The sequence below is a fragment of the Anser brachyrhynchus genome, assembly GCF_964034855.1.
Source record: "Anser brachyrhynchus genome assembly, chromosome: 3".
In the NCBI taxonomy this organism is placed as follows: Eukaryota; Metazoa; Chordata; class Aves; order Anseriformes; family Anatidae; genus Anser; species Anser brachyrhynchus.
In genome coordinates this window covers 88,168,688-88,191,185 of record NC_137696.1, presented here as the reverse complement: position 1 = coordinate 88,191,185, position 22,498 = coordinate 88,168,688, and the positions used below count along the sequence as shown (strand labels likewise).

The 22,498-nt window shown below is 43.0% G+C and overlaps 1 protein-coding gene across 1 annotated transcript in view; it reads right to left on the bottom strand.

The window, feature by feature from the left end:
• The window catches only part of LOC308193089 (uncharacterized protein), a 75,427-nt gene that overhangs the window by 5,613 nt on the left and 47,316 nt on the right, over window positions 1-22,498 (bottom strand). The window lies entirely within an intron of this gene.

Sequence of the window (22,498 nt, the reverse complement as noted above, 5' to 3'; positions counted from 1 at the left end):
CTAAGGAGACTCACAGCTATGTGTGAATAGGTGTTAAACCTATTCTGCCTATAGAAATTGTATTTTGCTCTGGAAATCCCATCTGAATTTTGAAAAGACTTTACAAGTTCACAGGCTGCACCTGTAGGCCTAATGTCTGCAGTGCTCTGTGGGGAAGTCTGTTTCTTGTGTGAATTCCCTGCAAATGCAATCTTATCTCCTGTAGCACCACGAATAGCACTGGCTATTGGCTATTTCAAGTAGAGTAGTAGCTACAGCTGCACCTCATCCCCACTGTAATTCATGTTGGCTCACTATGCCTAGGAGAACCCTCCAAAGCTTGTACATAAAACACTTGGGTAAACAAAAATTGATTATTTATAAATGATCTCATGTTGTTGTGCCATGGCCAAAAACAAGAACAGCCATTAGCCAGCCTGTTGACCAAACCTTTGTTTGGTTGCTTCAGTGTAGATAAGCCTGCAGTGCTGTTGCTGATACATAGCACCTTTGGGTAAGGCTCCCACTTGTCCATACGTGAGGTGTTCATACCTGCACTTGAGGCTGTCATATTCCATGAGGTGTGCAGATATGAATGAAACTTTACAACATTCCCACCAGCTGGGAAAAGACACCCTAGTATAACCAGCAACATTTCAGAGGTGGCAGAGGTGAAGTCAGAGATGCTAAGATCTTTTTTTCAAACACATCTGCCTGAAGTCACAGAGCAAAACACGCAATCAGAATTTTAAACAACCTTATACAGAAATGGCCAAACATTCAGATGTGTGGCAGGTCTGTAACTCACCCAGTTTCAGCGAGCAGTTGGAGAGTGTCCAAGGGACGAAGGACTGTCCCTGCACCTGGCGTTTGCTGTAAGTAATAAAAGACTACATGCTGCTGTGTATTAGAAACGATCAAGAAAGGTCCCAATCCTCCTTCTAAATAGTAATAGTAATAATAATGAAGTTATAGTATTAGATTATTTTTTTAAGAAACACAAATTATATTAAAAAAAAAATCCAAGAAATTAGTGAGCTCTGGGATAAAATTTCTGTGTGGGGAACCCAGCTTTGGTCAGCCAAGATCCCAGTCTCATGTAGTAGAGGGGAGATGCCAGGTCAAGTTCCTCATCCAAAGCATTGCCCTAATCTATTAGACTAAAGGCTTTCTTTAATCTGCCTAGTTTTTTTTTTTCCCTTGACCCTTGAAAAGGAACAAAAGGAAGAAAGATCTCATATTCTTTCTGCGCTGGAATGAAAACAAATTTTGAAACCGCAACATTTTTCACAAAACAGAATTCTTGTTTTCCATCCAGACCTATTACTTATTATTATCGACCTTTCAGAGACTCCAATTTGAAATTTTTAGCTAAGTTTCAGTGGGAATCAGTGCCAGAGCTGCAGCTATTGCTCCAAAATGCCTGACTGCCCATTCTGCTAGCTCTTTCACACCAAAGATGCCTCTCCTCCCCAAAACAGCCCAGGAATTAAAACCACTAAGGATCTTCATCTTTGCAAGGAAAGCCATCTGAGCTTTGCATTTGCACAGCAAGAACTTCTTCTGTCCTTTCCCATCATAACCTGCTCAGATATTTTTTAAATAGCTGTAACTGATGCCGTCCTCAATAAAGTAAACGAAAGAGAGGAAAAACATGCTCAGCACCAGGTTTGACAGTCAGACACCTAGAAGAAAAGTGGTTCACGCCCCGGGGGATGCGGCGTCAGCGCTCTGCTGCTTGAAACTCCCCTCTCTGACGAGGGTTGGAAAGTGTTATATTTTTGACACCTTTCTCACAGAAATGCTTCCCTGTGGCAGATGCTGCTGTGAATAACATTAGGGAGATCAGGGCGAGCGTGACGTCATCATGATGTTATCACTCCTGCCCCTGGGGAACCTAGGAAGAAGCAGGGCTTCCAAAACAACACAGACCCTACGACCGCCTTCCTAGGTGTGTTTTAGGGCAGTGAGGCTTTTTAAGCCTGTCTCCTGTCTCTCACATCACTGAGCTTGGCGTGAGCACCTCATCCAGATTTACACTCCTGTTTTACTAGCACATCAGGCCTGGGACATACCCTCTGGCAGAGACATATGGAATGTAAGTAAGTGACTGTGTTACTTGGCAAAAGACAGCTTCACTGAGAAGCTAAAGATCTGAGGGTTTTTACATAAAGCACTTTTTTTTTTCTTTTTTTTTTTTTTCCTGAAGAAAGGTCAAAATTGAAGCTTTGGAATTGTCTAACATGTTTCCCAGATCAGTCTCACATGCAGCCCTGTTCCCATCTTGCTAACCACCAGTCCTCCTCCTCCTTATCCTTTGTTGGAAGTGTAAGAACATCTTGTGTGTGTGTGTATATATATATACAGCTAGATAGATGCTGAAGCCTTCAAAATGGTCTGTTGGCTTGGAAGGGGATTGGGGAGCCAGTGTTTTTTTTTTCTTGGATCCCCTCAGTAATGAGCATTTGATTAAAATGTTCTTGGCGTCTCCCTTTTATTCCATCCAGCAAATAAAGTCTTTTTGAAAATGTCTAGTTGTTCTGTATCAAAACTCAGCATCTTTAAGTGAAAACTTTATTGAGTTGGGATGACAAAGAAGCACACTATGGATTTAAGAACCATTTCTGGGTAGTTTTTTCCTGTACTGTTTATTATAGAAATTAGGGGTTGTGCCTAGTCCTGGTGCAACAAAGTAGCATGCATCAACAGTCCGGGGCTGAATTTAACATCTTTAAAACATACGGGAATAGATCACTCTAGCAGAGGTGCCCAGTAGACTTTTGGTCTGTCAATTCAAAACAAAAACTGAGCATGAGCTTGTACTTTCTGCATACAGTTAGGCATCCAGCAAAAAATATCTGTACTGGCCATAGGACCATGCAATGAAGATGGAAGATGGCTGGATTTTATCCAGCACTTATTAAAGAAGTATTTTGCAGACAAGAAAAACAGAGAGAGAACCTGCCTGCAGGCACTTTCAAGGAAACTGTATCCTGGACATCCAGAACCAAATACGGGTCATGTGGAACTGCTCAAAGCTCTGCTGTCATCAGTCATTTACACCGGGTCTGACTGGCTCTGTAGGTGTATTGCACATAAACATGGGGCAACAAGACCTGAGATTTGACACTTCCATAAATGAGACATGGTCAGAAAGAGAAATTTCTTCTTTTAACACAGGGGGGTCATATCAAAGGGCTACCTTTACTGTGCCACACCTTTTAGCCAACTCAGAGAGACACTGCTCTTGTCTGGCTCATATTTGGCACTTGGGAAAGAAAGGCAATTCCCCATGATTCACCTCAGCTATTAAGAAAAGTCAAAACATTTCAGTGAGTTAACAGCCTGTGAAAAAGACTGATCTGCTGGAGAACAACTCCTCCACAAAGAGAAGATGGCCACTGGAGACGAAAATTGGGAGGAGAGGTGCTGAACATTGTCATAGGTTGGAAGCCGGCGCCGGGCTATAAATCACGGCGATGTCCTTGGCTGCGCTCAGAACAATTCCCAGGAAGGGGTTCTAGATGCCTGCTATTTCAGGGCCCTTATCTTGATGAATGGACGATGCCACTCCAGCGGATATTGCATTAGCTATTCTGCACTTTTACTGCTAATTGGCTGCGGGGTGAAGACAAATTGTCTCCTTTCCCCTCTGAACAGTGTCAAGATTAAACAGTGAAAGGACATGGAAAGAATAATTGCTCAAGGCTCTGGCGTGATGTTTTCTCCTGTACAAACATACAATTAGGCTGTCTTAACCTCCCAATGTAGCAATAAACACCACTTCACAAACTAATTTACAGGCAAAAGTCAGAGACGGGGCTGGAGCTCTGCTCTGCAAGGCGAGGGCCTTGTCATTCAGCCAAAGGGGCAATTCCACTAATTTAAGCCAGCAAAAATCTTTGTATGCTTTCCTCCAACTCAAATGAGATTGAAATAAAGTCTATACATTTGAATCATTGAACAAACCAGCTCATAAAAACTGCATTTGTGACTGGTCATAAAAAAAGAATGTAATTGGTCATACTCAAGAAACTACTCTGAACAGGGAAGCAAGGGGAACAAGGTCTTAATAATATTGACTTTTCTAACACTTTGACGTTTTTCTGCCTCCACAGCTATCTGCCACTCAGTAACACCTACAGACGGGACCTGCCGGCGGACATTTCTTCAGTCGAGCTGCTGGCAGTGCCTGGTTTGCACTGGAGACACTTCCAGACACTGGAGACCTTTCATACACTGCCCCTACACCACATATTGCCCTCCTCCTGCTGCCAGCTCCCATTGACAGTACTTAGGGCTGGGTTTATAAGGAGGGAACAAGCTTTTCTTTTCTAAAACCAGGCATACAATCCATAGCACAGACCTTGAAGCTGCTTCTCCTTCTTCACTGACAGTCCTCAGCAGGGGTCGTGAGGGTGCTGCCAGCACCACGTTCCCTTTGGGACCTCCATCCAGCCATATAATGTGCAGCTCTGAGGGAAGGACTCTGAGGAGATCTCGAGAGCTTTCTGGACTTTAAAGTTTGCCGTCCCAGGTTACCTGGATGAGGTGAAAATGGCCCAAAAGTTGGGGCAGCCTGAATGAGCTGCAACAGACTCCTGTGTAAGTTTGAAGCTGCGATACAAGAACAGCCTAAAACCCAAGCAAGTCATCTTGATTTCACAGCGAATTCAGATTGAAATAGCAAACTTCCGTTATCTAACCAGAGTTAGGAATGTACATTTTTGGTAATGCCTAACTGTGCTGGGCCAAGAAACCCACGGCGTGATCTTTCAGAATTGCGGTGGTGTAAATAACCCCAAGCTGTTACAGATGCCCCCGTTGCGCAGATGCTGAGGGAACCTGACTGGGATCGAGTTCCACTGGTAACACTGGGAGGGATCCAGTCCACCTGGTCCTTTGGACTCGTGTGATATCTAGCTCCAGTTTTTGGTCCCTATCCCAGGGAGTCTCACTCCCTCTAAAATAATTGCCAAAATTGAAAAGCCACAGGCAGAGAGCCATTCCTCCCAGCTTTGGCACTCTCTCTCTGTTGAGTGCACAGCTCCTAGGCTCCTGCAGGGACCTACAGTCACGTCAGGTTGGGTTCAGCCACTTGCCCTGGCCCCAGGTGGAGCTGATGCTCTTCTCCAGCTGCCTCTGGGTCCCAGAACAGCTACTTCTGGCCCCTAAAATTCATTGCTCCAGGATCCATTAACCTAAGGAGCATGAATGTAGCTGCCTATGAGGTTAGGAACGTGGCTAGACTGGACTTTTGGTCTTAGGTTCTGGAGTCACAATTTAGGAGAAGTAAATCCCACACAGTATAAAAAAGGCATCACAAAACTAGTCCCTGTCCCAGGGGGATCCCCTCCCTGGCTTGGATGAAGTGCATCACGAGTTATGCACCACATTCATCACTGGCTATTCACTGCAGCAAGTATCACCTTTTTTTTATATATATCCTTGGCGTGCACAGGAGGTGTTTGCACTTTCTGTGACAAGCCAGGACAACTGATATTTTCACCATTTGCAAAGCCGTAACATACTGACCTCTGTCAGCTGTCTTCATGTCAGTTTCACAAAAGCATACTAGGCTTTATTTCTTTCATTTATTTCCCCCCATAAACTGTCAGTATGGCCCATTGTCCATTGTTTTCCCTAATGTGTCCCTTAAGGGTAAACATGGCTCTGTATGACAATAACAGTTTGCTGAGGCTCCTAACTAGCCCTTACTGCAAGGCTGTGCCTGGTTTTGTCAAAAGCAGTATCACTTTCTTCAATAAAATCTCTCTGAGCAGCCATACCTCTGTATTTCAGAGGGGCCAGCTCACGCTGCACTGCTGAGACACCACAGCCTTTCCACTCTTCCCCAGCCTCCGATGGGATAACAAATAAGGTTACCAGAGGGTATGCAGCTTAGTGTGTAGAAATAAAATAAAATAAATAAAATAAAATAAAATAAAATAAAATAAAATAAAATAAAATAAAATAAAATAAAATAAAATAAAATAAAATAAAATCAGATATCTTTATTTCCCATAAACACAGCTGCAGCTTCTCTGCCAAAATAATAATAATAATAAATTAAAAAAAAAAAAAAAGATAAAAGGATAAAAGGGGGTTGCTAAATTCAATGTCTCAATGAGATATGTCAGTGGAGGGGAGGGCAAGAGAGCTTTTACATCTATACGACTAATGAAGGCAAGTCCCAGGAGGAATGAAATACCTACCCCAAAGTAAAAGCTACCTGTACTGTTCCAAACTGGGATTTTAGAGCAAGATATCCACCACGGGGTACGCAAACTCACTTCCAGCCATGAAGACATAGCCTAACATTAAAGTTGTTTCCAAGAACTTTAAAACAGAGAGGTATTTCCCTCTGAAATTTGAGTAAAGGCTGATGCGATACAGATGAAGACTGTAGATGATGTCACATTTTCAGGGTGGGACAGACTAACTTACAGGTTAGGTGAAAAGGTTAAAAGCCACTCTAAGGGGACCTGTGTGGGTAAACTGGGCATTTTCCAGCAGAAGGGAAGGAGACTTGGGAGCTGCTCCCAGCTGGGACTCACCCACACCTCTTACACACCAAGACAGGGTGCTGGCACCTCCCCAAAGCCACGGAGTTTTTGTGAAATGCATCTCAAAACAATCTCTCTGAAGTAACCCTGGAAAATACAATGGATGATAACCAGGAGGAACTTCAACTACACGCGGTTAGGCACTAGGCTCCCTTCCTCACCAAGAGGTGCAGTTCACCTCAGCCCACATGAGGTGCTTAGGGTCAGTTCCTTCAGCCAGATGCATTCAGCCTGGGCCAATACCCTGAGACTGTCGACAACCTGAACCACCAGGCAGGAGAAGTGTGAGCTGCCCCACATCCCTAAGACAGTTCTGGGAACACTGGTACTGTCTAGGGAAAGTCCCAAAAGCAAATCGCAGAAGGCTTGCCTTGAATCATCATGGGCATGGTGAGACCATGAGATTGGGTTTATTTTCAAAACACAGATGACATTCAAGTTATTGCTGTTCACCGCCAGGTTCCTGGGACTGCAGAGGTTCACGTAAATGATTCTTACCCAGGATTTCAAACTTTGATTTTTAACTGTGGTAATCAGATGTGTACTTTCTGATGACCCCTTTCATGACCAGAGCAGATCCCAAGGAGAAAACCCCCCAAAGTCTCAAACCCCCTTGGATGCCTCCTGCATCCATCCACCCCACCCAGACATAGCCACTTGGGTGAAGGCACCACTCAATTGCCTCTACAAAATCACTGGCTCGGAGAGCCAGCAGTCTCTTCAAGGTTCTACTCGGAGCTGGTTCATGAGGTCCAGTCACTCAGGTCACCCTGCCTCCCTGGGCTTTGGATTTGGGGGAATATATATATACAGCAGGTTTTCAGGAACCACATCCTACTATGGGAGCCAGCTTCGCCTGGAAGCGTGTGCCTTCAATCTCAGCAGGGCTAGCAGGCTGTTCATAACACACATTTTTAAAAGCACTTGGGCCAAAAGTCAATGAGACTTTTTTTTTTCCTGAGCAGCAAGCCTGGGTTATCCAACATCAACACGCAGCTATTTCTGCAAATGTGTGACAACATGCCACAAACCTGCAGAGCTGTCTTCCCAAGAAATGCCACCAATGCATTAGGCTTTCTGCCATGATATTCTGGGCTTAAGAACAGCAGCAAGGCAGCCTGGGACTGGCTCGGGAGCTGAAGCAAGAGCTAGGGTTTGCCTGTGACCAGCATTCTTCTCTAAATTAAAACCCTGATATTTTATACTAGGGAAGTCAGTCTTGGAAAATGGGGGGATTCGTCAAGGTAAGGAACAATTTAGTAGTTTAATTATGAGCCCTTTAATGTCTTTTCATAATCAGTTAATAAATACCTTAACAATAAAATTGAATTTAAGCTTTTAATAGGCTGTGTTGGATTGAACCTAAACAAAAGAATTAGCAGCTCCAGGCATTGTGCAATAACTTCTCACTGCTTGGTGCCAGGAGAAACAAAGCATTTCAAGTACATTTTTTGTACCTCACTATAATAAACGCTTGTAATATTCCCCAATTTCTGGAGTGTAAGATGCAGATCTTATTTATCACAGTATGTGACACATCTGGCACATGGATCAGGAAACAACTGTTTTACTTCATTTCTGTCATCACCTTCCAACAGATTTCTTTCACATTCCAATTTGGACGAGAGAACTTGGACTTTCTCTCCATAAGTTCTCCATTAACAGTTTCACAGCAACGAGCACTATTGGTTCTTTCTCCTTCCACAGCAATTAGTTACACCAAGCTGCATATTTTGACTTTTATTACAAGCGAACATGCAAAATCGCTGGTATCCACTCGTATCTGCTCCCCGCGCCTCTGTCGCAGGCCGAGCAGAGGGATGCTTGCTGACTGTCATTACCTCCGCTCAGTACCACTTCCAAACAGCATCGCTGTCCGGATGCGCCTTGCTGCTTTCGGCCACCTCCCGTCGCTGTTATTAGCACGTGTTTTATTTACGGGGCGGGGGGGTTGTTGTGTTGCGGAGCGTGCCTCGCAGCCAAGGAGAGCGCTCGGCCTTCTGCCGCAGCAGCGGCAGGCTGTTTGGGCTGGCTGAGATGGGAGCTCTGCAAGCTGCACGAGCGGCTATGCACTAATAAAGCTTGAAAAGCTTGAATTACACTGTAACCCACAAAAATTTTCAAATTAAAAAGCCATATTTAGAGGCCCCCTGTGGACTGTGATTTTATTTAGTTTAATCCCCTCTCGAGGCCAATTAGGTAGACACCCTTCTGCACATGCACACACCAGGACAAAAATATATATATATACAAGACTAGTTAAAAGCTTGTGTGTGTGTGTGTGTTTGTATCACTCATCCATTCAAAGAGAGAAATTATTTTCCCTTCTGTTGTGCCTGAAAATAACACGGCTGTCAGAAATCAATAAAAGCACATGCAAACAGCAGTTATTTTATTTTGCTAGGCTGTGCTTTAGCTTTCCCTTGTTTCTTTCTGCAACATCTAGTAAATTTTCACTGCCGCATACTGTTTCACAGAACGTATAATACGCGTAAAACCTCCAGTGTTACCAGCAGGGGAGGGCCGGATGCCTTGTTTCTTAGCCTGGGAAGTAAAGAGGTGCTGCAAAAACAAATTCCTCGGGCAACTGATTGAGATTTATCATGTCCACGTAAAGTGTATGCGTGGGGAGAGACAAAGATGCATCCCCCTTTCCCTGGCTGAATCCCCCTAAATGCAATAGGTTTGTCCCAGCTGTGAGCCCAAAGAGAGCCTGGCTCTGTATGCAGAGATTTAATTCACCCCTCCCCAGAATATGTTTTTTGCATAAACTGCTGGCGAGGGGCCATATTCCTCGCTGCTGTTCTTTGCATCAGAAGCGCAAACTTCGTCTCCTGTCTACCAAGCGGCAGACACCACATGTCCCATATGAAAAAGGAGTTAATAAAACGCACGCTGAAAATATAAAAGAAGGTCAGGGGTGATGTTTTGGTAATGAGGGCTTCTCTGAGTGGGGATAACAAAAGATCAAAGTTATTGTAACTGTTACAGCTGTCTACTGCACTGGGCAAATAACAAATAGACCGCGCTACCCGCCTCCTGCTTTCACTGCCAGGGTGGGTTAGGAGTCCAAAATAATAAATTCTTATAACTTTTTCAGATATTTAGATGCAGAAGCAGCTTTCCTGAGGGTAACAAGGGCCCTTGTGAGGCTGGAGCCAGCACAAGTTACCACTAGGAGCCACAGGCTGCCACCGTGGTATGGGGAAAGCAACCCCTGGATTGCAAAAGGAAAAGCTGATTCGTGAAATTCAGCAGCTCAGCTAAATTTTTAGGGTAAGCATCCCTCTGATTATCCGAGTCACTGCATGGGGTCTGCGCTCAGATGCACCGACTTGTTCTCTGAGAACAACGTAATGAAAACATGTGCCTGAAATAAATGCAATTTTACGGCACTTTAAAACAGATTAGGGCAAAAAGTCTCTTTTATTTTACAGGGGCTCCTATCCTGTGCTCATTGTGGCGGCATTTGAGCGGCATTCAGCCTCTGCCATATGTTGTTTATTCTCTCATCTGCCACACAGGGGCAATGCATCTGCAACCACTGCCGTGCTGCGGGCCCCTCCAGGGCGGCTGTGCAGCAAGGGCGTGCTGGGGGGCACTTGTGCCAGCCCATCCTGCTTGGGAAAGTACGGTGAGAAAGGGAAAGCTCATTTGAAAACAAACTCACTGAGAAAATTCAGCAGCCGTAATGAGAAAAACTCCAGCAGGCGGCGAGCCCTGGGGGTGTGAATCCCTGCCGGGTGCTCTTCCCTCCTGCCAGAGCTTCTTTTCCAGCCCTGGAGGAAGCTCCTCAAGGTCTCCCCTGCCATGCAGCTGCAAAGAGTGGAACTAAAATCCAACAGGTTTTTCCAGGGATAAAGCTGCATGGGAGAATCTTTACTCAAGTTATGAATCAGGGAAAAAAGTCACTTGACGCAATGGGAATAATCCTCTAAAAGGACTCATGTCATCAGAACTCTGCAGGTACCTAAAAGCATACACACACACATGCATAGACAGTCTACAGGGCCATCTCTGGATCTAGTTCAAGGTCTGGGAAAAGTTTAGACTCAAACTAAGATCTGGGCCAGCCAAAGGAAGAAATCTGGCTCCAAAAAAAATGAAGTTTTGAGAACTCAGCCGCTGCAATATACCCCAGTTTTACCCTGGTCTGACTGGAATCCAGCTTTGCAGAGTGCAAGAGGAAGGTGGAAAAGACCCCAACCAGGATGGAAAACAGTGGACCAGCTTGTCAAAGTCTGTTCTGTGTCCCCCACAGGGCCAGCACTTGCCTGCCATCAGACGACTTCACACTCACAGATCTGGGTCTGGGGCAGTTCAGCTCCTGGGTTAACGAAGGTAGCTGCTGTAGTGCTGATGTGATTCCTTAAATGCTCCTGCACTTCAGCTGCGTCAGACAAGAGGGTTTGTTTAAAAGCTTAACAGAAATTACACATTTTCTGTCTCTATGTGTACCATAGGTAGCTTTATAACCATCCTGCAGAATTCCACGGTGACAATGCAATTTGAATCGATCCCAAAACACAGCTGATCTCCCCGTCTGCCAGGGCTGCAGGAACTCAAAGGCTTTATGCAGTTCATGTGCAAGCCCTGTGCCACTGCAAAGGTCTGCCAGGGTGCCTGGAGTGCTGCATGGGCACACAGCTCCCACCCCTCCAGTGCAAAGGATGGGGCTGGGCTGCACAACTTTTCTGCAGGGCTTTTTAAAATATGCAGCAGAGGAAACCACTGATGAGGGGTATCTGAGGACAGCTGCAAGAGCAGTGTCTGTAGGAAAGTTAACAAGAAAAGATGTTTCTGACTCTGGGTTTCCCAGTGTCTGTAAATTAGGCAGGCAGCTATTTTTTTTGTTATTATTATTGTTTTTGTCCTATGGAGAAAGCAAGCCCTAAGTCCTTCCCCATCCCCCTCCCATGCAGAAATGAGCAGGAAACTGCATGCTGAAATTCATTGAGTTTCCTCTACCCTACATGTGTTATTCCCCTGTAGGGGAGAATGGGGCCTTTTATACCTCCATAGCTCCGGGCTCTTTGAGTAATGAAGGGAACACATTTATTGGTACAAGGTTTGGTGTTTATTGATGCTACCCATTTTTCACCAGGTTTAGCACTCTGTGGGGAAGGCACATGGAATTTCCAAAACACATTTTATAATCAAGCCATTTTGAGGTTTATGCAGTATAATACGTTTAACTGCCGGACTGTAAATAGAAGTCACTGCCCAGCGCTGAGCCTCCTTCAAGATGCTACAGTCAGCTACATCTCTAATTATCTGATTTATAAAAGGTTTACCAGAACTGTTGAATGTGTTACGTACGCTGGTATGCCAGCAGGCTCCAGGCAGATGTAACATGGAAAATTATCCTTCTGGAAGGGGCTGTGGGCTTAACCCACCCCTACCTCACCCTTGACTCAGTGAATAGGGGAAGGACTCATTTCCCTCTGTAAAAACACTGCTTCTTCATCTCCAATAGCTCTGCTTGTTGATAAACATGCCGAGTGCCTTGCCTGAGCTGCTCTGTGTGTCAAGGGATGCTCTTTCCAGTGAGCTGCCCGGCCCTGCCTGCGGCTGCGCTCCCTCTTGCGGCAGCGCCCAAGCCGATCAAAGCCAGGATTGCCCTGGAGCACAGGGCATTTATCCCCAGCAAATAAAACGGCAATAAAAAGCAGCTCCAGATACACCAAGCAGAAGTGTTGTAGGAGACAAAACCACATCCACGCACGGGAAAACCTGGGCCCTGAAGCAGGGATTTGCCAGACTGTCCACAGACTGCTCCGTGGACGGCAGCAGAGCCCCGCGGCTCTTTCTGGAGGCTGTGCACAGGGGGACGTTTGATGAGGCATGAGGAGTGTCAATCAGTTCCCAAATCCCGCATCCGGCATTGATTTAGCAGCGTCTGGCCCTGGCAAACACTGCACGCACAGAGCGGGCTTTCAGGGGGTAATGCTGCACCTTCTTCTGACTTCTGCCTGTTGCATAGCAGCTGCTCAATGGGCAGCCCCTAAAAACCCTCTGCATATTTTCTTCTCTGTTTGCTGTTCTTCCCCCAAAAGCGAGCACTTTAATGAAGGAATAAATGAATAAAAGCCTACCTTTTCAGATACAGGCTGTAGAACAGGTACGCCGTCAGTTTTAGTTAGTAAATCACACTCCCCAAAGATGATGAAGTAGCTCTTATCTTTTATGACGGCACACCTAGATCAAACGCTCCTCATGCCAAGAGAGAAAACCCACAGCAGGGAGCTCTCTTTTGCTGAGATTCATTTACTCTCTGGTATTGATGTGTTACCTAATTTATTGATCCACAGAGGAATGAGAATCCAAAGGCAGTACAAACTGCATTCTCCATAGATTCTTAGAGGGGGGGGAAAACAGGGATATCTCTTCTTCCTTCCTGTAACTAGCTATTTCTGAAAATGGGCACCTCTGCTGTGGTCTCAGCATATTGTCACGGTACAACAAATTCCAGGTGAGTTAAACCGTGACAGCCTGGGTGCTGCACATTGGCCTTACTCTCCGGTTCATTCTTGTTGCCCAGTTTCTAGGTACTAAATCTGCAGCTATCTTTTTCAATAAATAAAGAAAGCAACTTGCATGGAAACGTGCTCTTTAAAATCATAATTCTTCCTTTCAAATTCAAAAATTATCAATTTAATGGAAAGTTGGCAAGGAGAGAGCCCAAATAAGATAGATAGAGAATGTGTTAATATTTTCCCCTTCATTTTTTACCATTTTTAATGCTGTTCATGGACTTCAAACCTATGCGTATGAAGGTTATAGTAGGTTACAGAGGAGCCCCAAAAAAAATGTACCAAGACAGATAAAGGATGGAGACCTCCATCCAACCACCAGCTGGGCTAGGACAAGAAAAACTGAGGAGCAAATCCTTCTATTTCCAGCTGCTTTTACAACTAAGACAATGTTTTAGCCCATGAGTCAGTAATCCAGTTTTGACTTTTCTGGTTTAATGAACCTTCCCTCATTTACAAAACTGGGACAGTCTCCCCATAATTCCTGTTAAAGTATTTCTCTCAGTGCCAGAGGACTTTGGAACAGGGCTTGGGAGGTAAGTGTCTCCCACGGTCCACAGGAAAGATTTAGTACTAAATTATTATTTGCTTGGTCCTGTAATCTCTCTTTCATATTCAGGTCAAATTCTACCCTGGAACAGAAAAATCATTCTCATTGGAATTGGTACATTCCCATAAAACATCAGTTTAATATTTGCCCAGTGAAAATTTCTTTCCCTGAAAAAAATCCAGCTTGTTCCAGTCTCACAAATGCCAGTAGATTGTGGCTACTCAGGTTGACCAGGATTTGGGGTTTTATTTGGGAGGCACATGGTGCTCCCAAACCATGATCTGCTGTGCAGGACTTCACTGCACTGAAGTTCTCTTTGCTCTGTGACTCCTATTTCACCCTCCTAAATTTCAGCAATTGTTCGTATAGGAATACGTGCTATAAGACAGTGGGATGCCATCAGCACTATCCTGCAAGAAGCTTCTTTTCTCAGTTCAAAGTCTTCTAATTGGGGCTCCATTTGTCATTTGATCCTAGATTTACTGCTTTCACATTGTCTAGATATCCTGTGGATATCCTTGTCTTAGCAGCTGCTGAGAAATTAATACGTAGGCTGAATAAATTATGCCAAACATTTGCTGTTCTGACAGGTCTAAAACTTCTTTCCACAGTACTGCTCAAAATTCTTCATTAATAAATATGCTGGCTAAGTAATTAAAAAGTATAAATACTTCTTAAATGCTACTACCCACTGAAAGATTCCCATTATTTTTGTTTATCATATTTCCTACTGAAGAATTTTTTCTCTCAGATTTACCACATCAAATCTCATGATTGTCCAAAGAAACTACACAAGCACAAGTATAAAATTCCCCAAATATGCAAGAAAAAGGATGCGTTTCCTGAATATACCATCTAGAGTCTTGTTTGGACTCTTCAGCTTATTATTATTACTGTAAAGTCATGACCATGCATCCTACAGTGTTTCCTAATTTATTTACTGATCTTCACAAGCCTGCTGTGGAAGTTTGTATTTTTAATGCCTTTCATATCCTTTTCCTCTGATGTTTTTCTTACTCTCATTGCCTACCTCATCCCTTTTCAGGACACCAAAAAACTATTCACAAAAGCAACGAAGACAAAGCCAGAAAGGAGCCTCTTGATCCTGCCCTTGATCCTGCCATGACGTACTCCTGACCCCAAGCCATCCTTGCAGCAAAGAAAGCCAACGGCTTCCTGGGTTGCAAGCAGGAGTCTTAGCAGCACTTCAAGGGAGGAGATGCCTCCTCCCTACTCAATACTGGTGAGACACATCTGGAGTGCTGGGCCCAGTTCTGGCCTCCCCAGAACCTTCCAAGTGGTGTCCAGTGAGAGAAGAATGTGTGTGCATGTTGAAGTATAGGAGGTTCCTTCTGAAAAACATATCTTTACTACAGAGGTGACATAGAGAGGTTGCATGGAGAGGTTGTGGAGTCTTCCTCTTTGGAGATCTTTAAAACCTCACTGGATGTGGTCCTAAGCAACCTGCTTTGGCTGTCCCTGCTTGAGCAGGGGGGTAGGATTAGATGACCTTCAGATACCCTTTCCAAATTAATCTATTTCACAATTTTGTGAAACATGACACTGGATTTTAAGATATCTGACACTGCAGCTTTGGGCAAGCCCCGCTGAGCATCCAAAGGGAAGGGACATGGTTGTGCCAAAGATTTTCTCACATCTGTAAACTTGTCATCAGGAAAGTTATGGAAAACATTCAAGAGCAGATTATTAAACTCTAGCTTTTAGGGGTGGATAAAAAATATTCTATGAATTCCTCCACAACTTTCTTACAGAGTATAGGGCTTACTGCAGAACTCTAATCTTTGATGATCTGGCTAGCAAAGTGGTTAATAGGTAAGCTCTGGCCACTATTATAATCTGTGTGACAGACTCACTGCCTTTTTTCCACAGTGTGAGAAAAAAGAGAAGTTCAGTGAATTAGATGACTTTTTCCTTTGCCTGTCAATCCTTGCAAAGTTACATCAGTTGGGTTATTACACTTGCACTAAATTACCCAGGCACCATTGGTATCTATCCTTTTGTCAGCTGGGAGGATGGACAAGTGTCAAAATCAGAGCTGTCTTCCTCAAGACGCTGATTAGCTCCTTAAAAAGAAGAAAACATAAAAGGCACACAGTCTTTCCCACTGAATGAAACAGGTGTCAGTAAGATCAAGGATTCATTCTTTCCCCTTCCTTCATACACTTCAGCCAGGTACAAGTGGCCAGACTCCAGCTTGCCTGATAAATTACTGCTGGAGAAACCTGGCTCTCACTAAAGCACCGGCTATCAATTTGCAAGATTTGCAACTGGGAGTTCAACTCAGAAATGGTGGGTCTTGCAAAGATGAAGATCTCTTCAGCCTTGATTTTTCCCCATGGTCAGTGACCATGCACATGGTGGCCAGCTGGCCTTACAACAACCCCACTGTAAAAAAAGCAACATGTAAACAGCATACTGCATTTCTTGCAAAAGATAGTTTGCCAAACAGAAGATGCAATGCAAAGCAGAACTATATCACTTCAGCTGGCAGACAGACAACCAAGAACATGGATACTGTATAGTATAAAGCAATGATTTGAAAGAGAGAGAAGGTAAATACAGAGAAATCTCACAATCATACAAACTAAAGGATCCTATTTAGTTCTTTGCTGTCAACAGGCTGAATACAATCAAAATATTCCAGAAAATCTTCCTTTGTAATTGTCCACCCTGCTTTTGGTCTCTGGTGATCATTATTAATTGAAAGTCCAACATATGTTTGCATTAAAGTGTGTTAGGAAATGGTACGGTCTCTGCCCACCTTCAGTGGGATTTCAAGGCTATTTTTCGGCATGACTCTGCTCCCATTTCAGTGAGAAGTAGTTTTTCATTGACTTGAGCAAAGACAGCGGTAAGCCTATACTGAGAGTTTTAAGGGAGAAAAAAATGCCCATTATAATTGGCTCCAGACAATAATAATATCACTTTCTTACATTCGGAGCAGTAAAGGAGATATAAAATAAAAAACAACAACAAAAAAGATAAAAATGTAAGTTCATTCTAAGTTCATTCTATTAAGAATTACAATTTGATACTATTGATTTCCCCTGAGTTCAATAAACAGAAACTCACCAAAAAAAAAAAAAAAAAGTCTCTTCCTTTCCAAAAGGCATTAATGAGGAAAGGTAATAATGAAATCTGACTTTATCTAATCAATGAATAGCCTCAGCAATTCAGCTTTGTCTTCTGAAGTTATCAAGCTTCTGATAATCACAGCATTACATGTAAAACTTTACAATGCTGCAGTGATAAAAGTAATTTTTAACCTAACAGGTTATCAAGGGCATAGACTTGGACCAGATGATCTTGAAGGTCTTTTCCAACCTTAATGATTCTATGATTCCATGTGCTCTGTACTCTGAGGAGTGGTTTCTGTCTGAGATCAAAGCTTCCACATGGATTCATCTATGTGCTGGCATGTGTGGGCAAGAGGAGGGTCAAGCTCCCACTGTTCTTGGTAAAGATCCTAGTGCTGCTGGGGAAGCCTTGGCAGTGATTTATCTCATCCATAGTTTGTCACTGAGAGATTAGTTCGATTAATTAAATCATCATAGAATCATAGAATGGTTTGGGTTGGAAGATGTCTAGTAGATGCAAATATAGTAAAAGTAGATGGGTAGTGTTATTTACGATGCTCTGTGGTACCCAAGACAGCCTGATGGGGCTGGCGGATCTGACATGGGTTCCTGGGGACACCTGTGTCCATCTTTAGCAGAAGCTGAAAGCTGAAGGGATACTTGCAGGCAATTCAAATGCCACTAGGTGCCTAAGTTTAGGGGGGCCCTTTGCTGATCCTCCTGAAGAAATCTAATTATAAATTCGGTAAGGTGAAGTGTCCTATTTTTGAACTTAAGCCAACCAACCCAACCAATGACAGCTAAAGACGCCAAAGAACTCAAAAATTGAATAAATACTCGCAGCAATGCCTCCTTCTATGAATGCATAACAATTTTGTTCTTCAGCAAGTTATATGAAAACTGGTAAAACAATCCAGACATTGTAGGGTTTGCGGTCACCTTCGTGAGTATCTTCTCCTAGTCACCTAAAAAAATAAATAATGCAGCTCTTCACAAACTGCAGTGGATACTTACAGCTTTTGGAGAAAATCTGCAAGTGTTATTTTTGTCCTTGAAAGTTAATCAGGGCAAAGTCAGGTAATGATGGAAATGAGCATGGCATCCTCTACTGAGGCTTTGCCAGTCATCTGCCCTTCTTCTCCATGTGCATCTGGATCCATCTGGGGGTTCATGCAGCCGAATACCTTTTGTCTGTCCACATTCTTCCGTATGTGACAATGCAATATGTTTTGGTTTAGTACATTGTTTATTTCCAGCTATCTGTTCTTTACTGCTTTCTGTATGCTACTAACCAGCTCATTAATTTCCTTGCCATTTTGAACTATGATGATACAGGCATCTATTCAATTTTGTTCTTTTCTGAAATAACTTTTTCTATCCCCTGCAGATTTGTAATTCCTCCTGATTGTTGTTGTCTTCCTTTGGCATGTGGTAACAGATCATTGTTGTTGTGACAATGCAAGTTTAGATATTTACAGATTTTTTTCCTAGCAAGTTTAGTTGTTGGTTTTTAATGTAAAATATTTAGAACAAATTTTAATCAGAAAAGAATAAATTGATTTAAAAAAAAAAAAAAAAAGAGTTCCAGTTTCAACAAAAGGCTTTGAAACTCTTCACTTTTATCAGCCATCAGAATCCACCTCATGCCTCTGACCCTAAATCCTTAATGTCTTCATGAAGTGAGCAGAATGTTTCATTTTGGTTTCCAAAAGATGGGTGTAGCTATCATCTGTGGGCACATTTGGTGGTAGATGCCAAATATGGCTTGGATTTGGAAATGGCTGTTTCTTTTCCTACCACTGTTTCAAGCCAAATTGGAAGTAGGTTACTGAGACACTTCTGCCATTCCTGTGCCTGGTCCAGATCCATGGAAGAGTATTTCCTCTCCTTATAGCACAGCACTTGAGATTGTGTTGGTTTTAATGATAAACTTTGAAAGACTTTGTTGTAAACAGTGTACATTTACTGCGTCCACAGAAGACACTTTTGGCTTATGAAGCCATTGAGCGATGAGGGTTTGGAGCTGGGATGTATTACCGGGAATTACCATATAGGTTTCACCTAATACGCTTAACTCCAGGTATGTGGTTTTGGCCACACTCAGAAACTGGACAACAACTGGATAGACTTTCAGTCTGACCCAGTATGGATGCTTTTTGGTTTTGATGTTCTTGTATACATTCAAGAAACAGACACGATAGTGAAACATGAAAGAAACTATAAAGTCTACCTCAAGGAGTAGAGTAAGTGGTACCAGAACAAAGTTGCCAATATGCCTGAGGAACAAAGACCCTCATTTGAAGGAAATACGTCTGACATAAATATTCCATCTAAAATGTACCATGAATCAATACTCACAGATGATTAATAAAAGGTGCAAGAATTTTTTCCTAGAAATGGAAAATAATATGAAAATGAATATCCACATGCATGAGAAACTTTCTGCAAATCTTGTAAGCACCTATTGCCTGGCAGAAGGACAAAGTCTATTCTAGAACAAAACCTATTCTTCTTTCTTTTAATTTAACAGCTAGACTAAGGAATCAGTACAGAATCAGACAGATCCAGTGCAGATATGGACTGTGCGAGTAAAACATGTTTGTAAGTGACATCTTGGAAACATACTTACATGAATTAAAATTTAATATATTATGGACAACAAAGTCTTCAGCACTTTTACAGCCCGATCCAATTCCTTATGAAGACAAAAGAAACATTCCCATTCACTTGTGTCAGTGCTGGACCAGATCAATGCCGAGAAAATAACAACCCATATGTTTCCGATTCCACCAACCTCTTGGTGGCAAAGAGCAGTCACTATTTGACTAAGGAAGTACTACGACTCTCACAAGACAGTAACTGCACTGCCTGCTCTGGTAATCCCTTATTTGCACCATTCTGGAAGCACAGTCTGGACTGCCTTTGAGTCCTCCATGCCTTCTTAACCCCTTAGCACGTGGCAGTAAGTAAATCCTGCAGAAAAGCTGCTGACCTTGCACACGTAGTAACTTCTAAAGTAAACTCCACAGCTGCCAAAAAGAGTATGAGAAGTCAGAAATAACTTACAATATGGCAGGTGTTACAGTGCAATAAGGGCACGTCTTAGGTACGTTATAAAATATAGGCTGAAGTGGTTCCAGGACCTGAGAATTATTACAATACAGACCGTGAAGTTGCTATTTAGTTGAAATTCCTCCTAGTATTTCTTCAAGCCATTTTTTCCCCTTATTCACTCCATTCACCACATATAAATGCCACCATCTTGGATTTCCTTCTCTGAAAAGGAAATCCCCACTTCTATGTGTGAAAGTTGAAAAGCTTCAGTCAGGAGCTACCGAGCTTATGTCCTACACCCAGGTAACCTAAGCCATGTGGAAACACGAACTGTTCACAGATTTCAATTCCTCCAAAGCAGGCCAAGCTCAGGAACTAAGCCAACACCATTAGTACCTCCTGCAGCACAGAGCAGTGGTTAGTGGGAAAGGTACACAATGTCAAGGGAGTGGGGAGATTTAACAAGGCACCCAGGAATTTGTATGCATTGAAGCACAACACTTTGAGATCTTTGAATTGGTTCTCTGTTGGATGGTACATCACCGTGACAATGTCCATCAAGGAGAAGATGCTAACTTTTATCCTGAGGGTTGGATGTTGCATCCCAGCTAACAAGCCTTGTCTCCCAGAGCACAATAGGGTCACTCCCACATGGCGATGCTGCTCGCAGCCCCACCACATCGGCATGCCCTTCATGCCCTTGGAAAGCACATCTTTAGGTATAGCATATCCTCTGCAACTACACAGGGATGGACTTTCAGGAAACTCAAGTCAAATCAGTGGGACTTAGCAGTTCTAACAGTCTGACTCTGGACTTTTTGAAAAATCTCATGCTATAACTTTCATAACTAGCAATATTCACAAGGGTATAAATTAGGACTTTAAAAAGAAATACTCTAAGAAGTAAAAACCAGCCTTTCGTTAGGCCAAGGCTTCACCCTGCAATGGCAAAAAGCAGAAACCAGGACCATGTTACCTCCTCTCTAACCTGAGACAAGAAAAGCTTTGGATACAGCTACAGGCAGGATTTTGCTTTGCAGGAGGAAATCCAGGATGGTGCCTGCAAAGTGACAAATTCCTGCTCATGCTGCTTTATTTTTGCTGAACATAATGAGGTTTTTTAATTAGTCTGGCCTTTGAGTAAAGTAACTCCTGCATACACATTGTCTCAAATTTTCTGGATCAGCAGTACGGATATGAGGAGAAACACTTTTCATTTCAGTTTCCCTTGAAATCTACTGAGAATATGGAGTGATAAAGCAAATTTTCTCTTCTCAAGCCTGGAACTAGTCTCCAATTTATATGAAAGCCTTCTTTTGTACTTGCTGATAGGAAAACTGTATACCTCTTTCACATCTGGGATTTTGTTGGTTTGTTTTTTTATTTCTCACAGCAGCATAACTGCCACCCAAATGAATGCAAGGTGGTAAAAATACGAGATGGTTTGGCAAAGGGCTTATTTGAGAAAGAGGGCTGTTTGGTTTTCTGAAGCCATTAAGGTGGTCGTTCCTTCTGCTGTGCTAAACCTTCCTCTTTGCTGGAGATAATCCCTTGTTGGCAACTCTCTTCTCTCAGAGATCTGCTTTATTTAGTCTCTTATTTTCACATTGCAATGCCACAAGACATGTAATAGTCGTATGGCAGAACAAAGGCACTACTGCCACTGGTTGATGGCTCTCTTCTTTGTGAGGCCTTCATTTGGCTTGGGATCAACAAAAGTGGACTCCCTCACAGAGAAAGCCTCTCTTTTGCTCCTTCTGCCCTGTCTCCCTTTTTTAATCCTTCAATATGCCAAAAAAATTACTTTAGAAGATATTTGGAAGCTTTTCGACTTCAACATTTTTGAAGGTGTCAGGCTGGGCCTTTCCCCAACAATAGCAATAGTTAACTTAGCTAGATATCATGTTTTAAGGTTTGTTATATTTTTAAAGAGGTTTTTTCCTTTCTTCTGAAATGTGCCAGAAATATGGGGTTTCTGTCCCATGCAGTGGTTCCCCTCACTTATGTTTTTTTTTTTTTTTTCCTTTTTTTTAGTGGGAAAGTTGATGAACAGCAGTCTAGGAAGACAGGAAGGAGGCAGAGCAAATAGCAAGTACAAATCAAGAATTCCCTCGTTGCTTCCTCGAAAAAACATGTCTCTTTGCTTCTGGATTGCTGTACAGAACAGAAAAAAGCCACTTAATTTAGTAAAGTCCCATTCCAGCAGAGCCACTGATACAGCTCAAAGCATGAAAACTGTGTTGTGAACAGACAACCTTTGTGGGGCTTTATCTTTTACTTGGGCACTAAAAGGCAAGGAGTGCCTGTGCTTGCCAGCAGCTGCATGCATATGGTGATGCATTGAACTTGTCCACAATAATTTAAACTGTAAAGTGTACAGTAAATCCATTCTGAATTTTAAACACTTTAAAAAAAAAAAAATCCTTCTCATTTTCACTCATCCTGGCAAATTTTTGCCCCTCTCGAGCTTCATGAGTAAAATTAGGCAAGCAGAACGTTGCTTATTGTTCATCTCCAAGTGATGAAGGGTGGAGAAAGGATTCGTCATCATGCTAAGTTATGGGAAGAGGTTTGGTTCCCTAAGATTTCTTTGCAGTCAGTGGAGAGAGATGGCAACTCCCAGCTCAAATTGCAGGTATGTGAAAGCACTCTGGAAAGGTTCTTTTCTCTCCATGACTTTGGAAAGGACCAAGGTAATGAAGCCAGATATAGATGGAC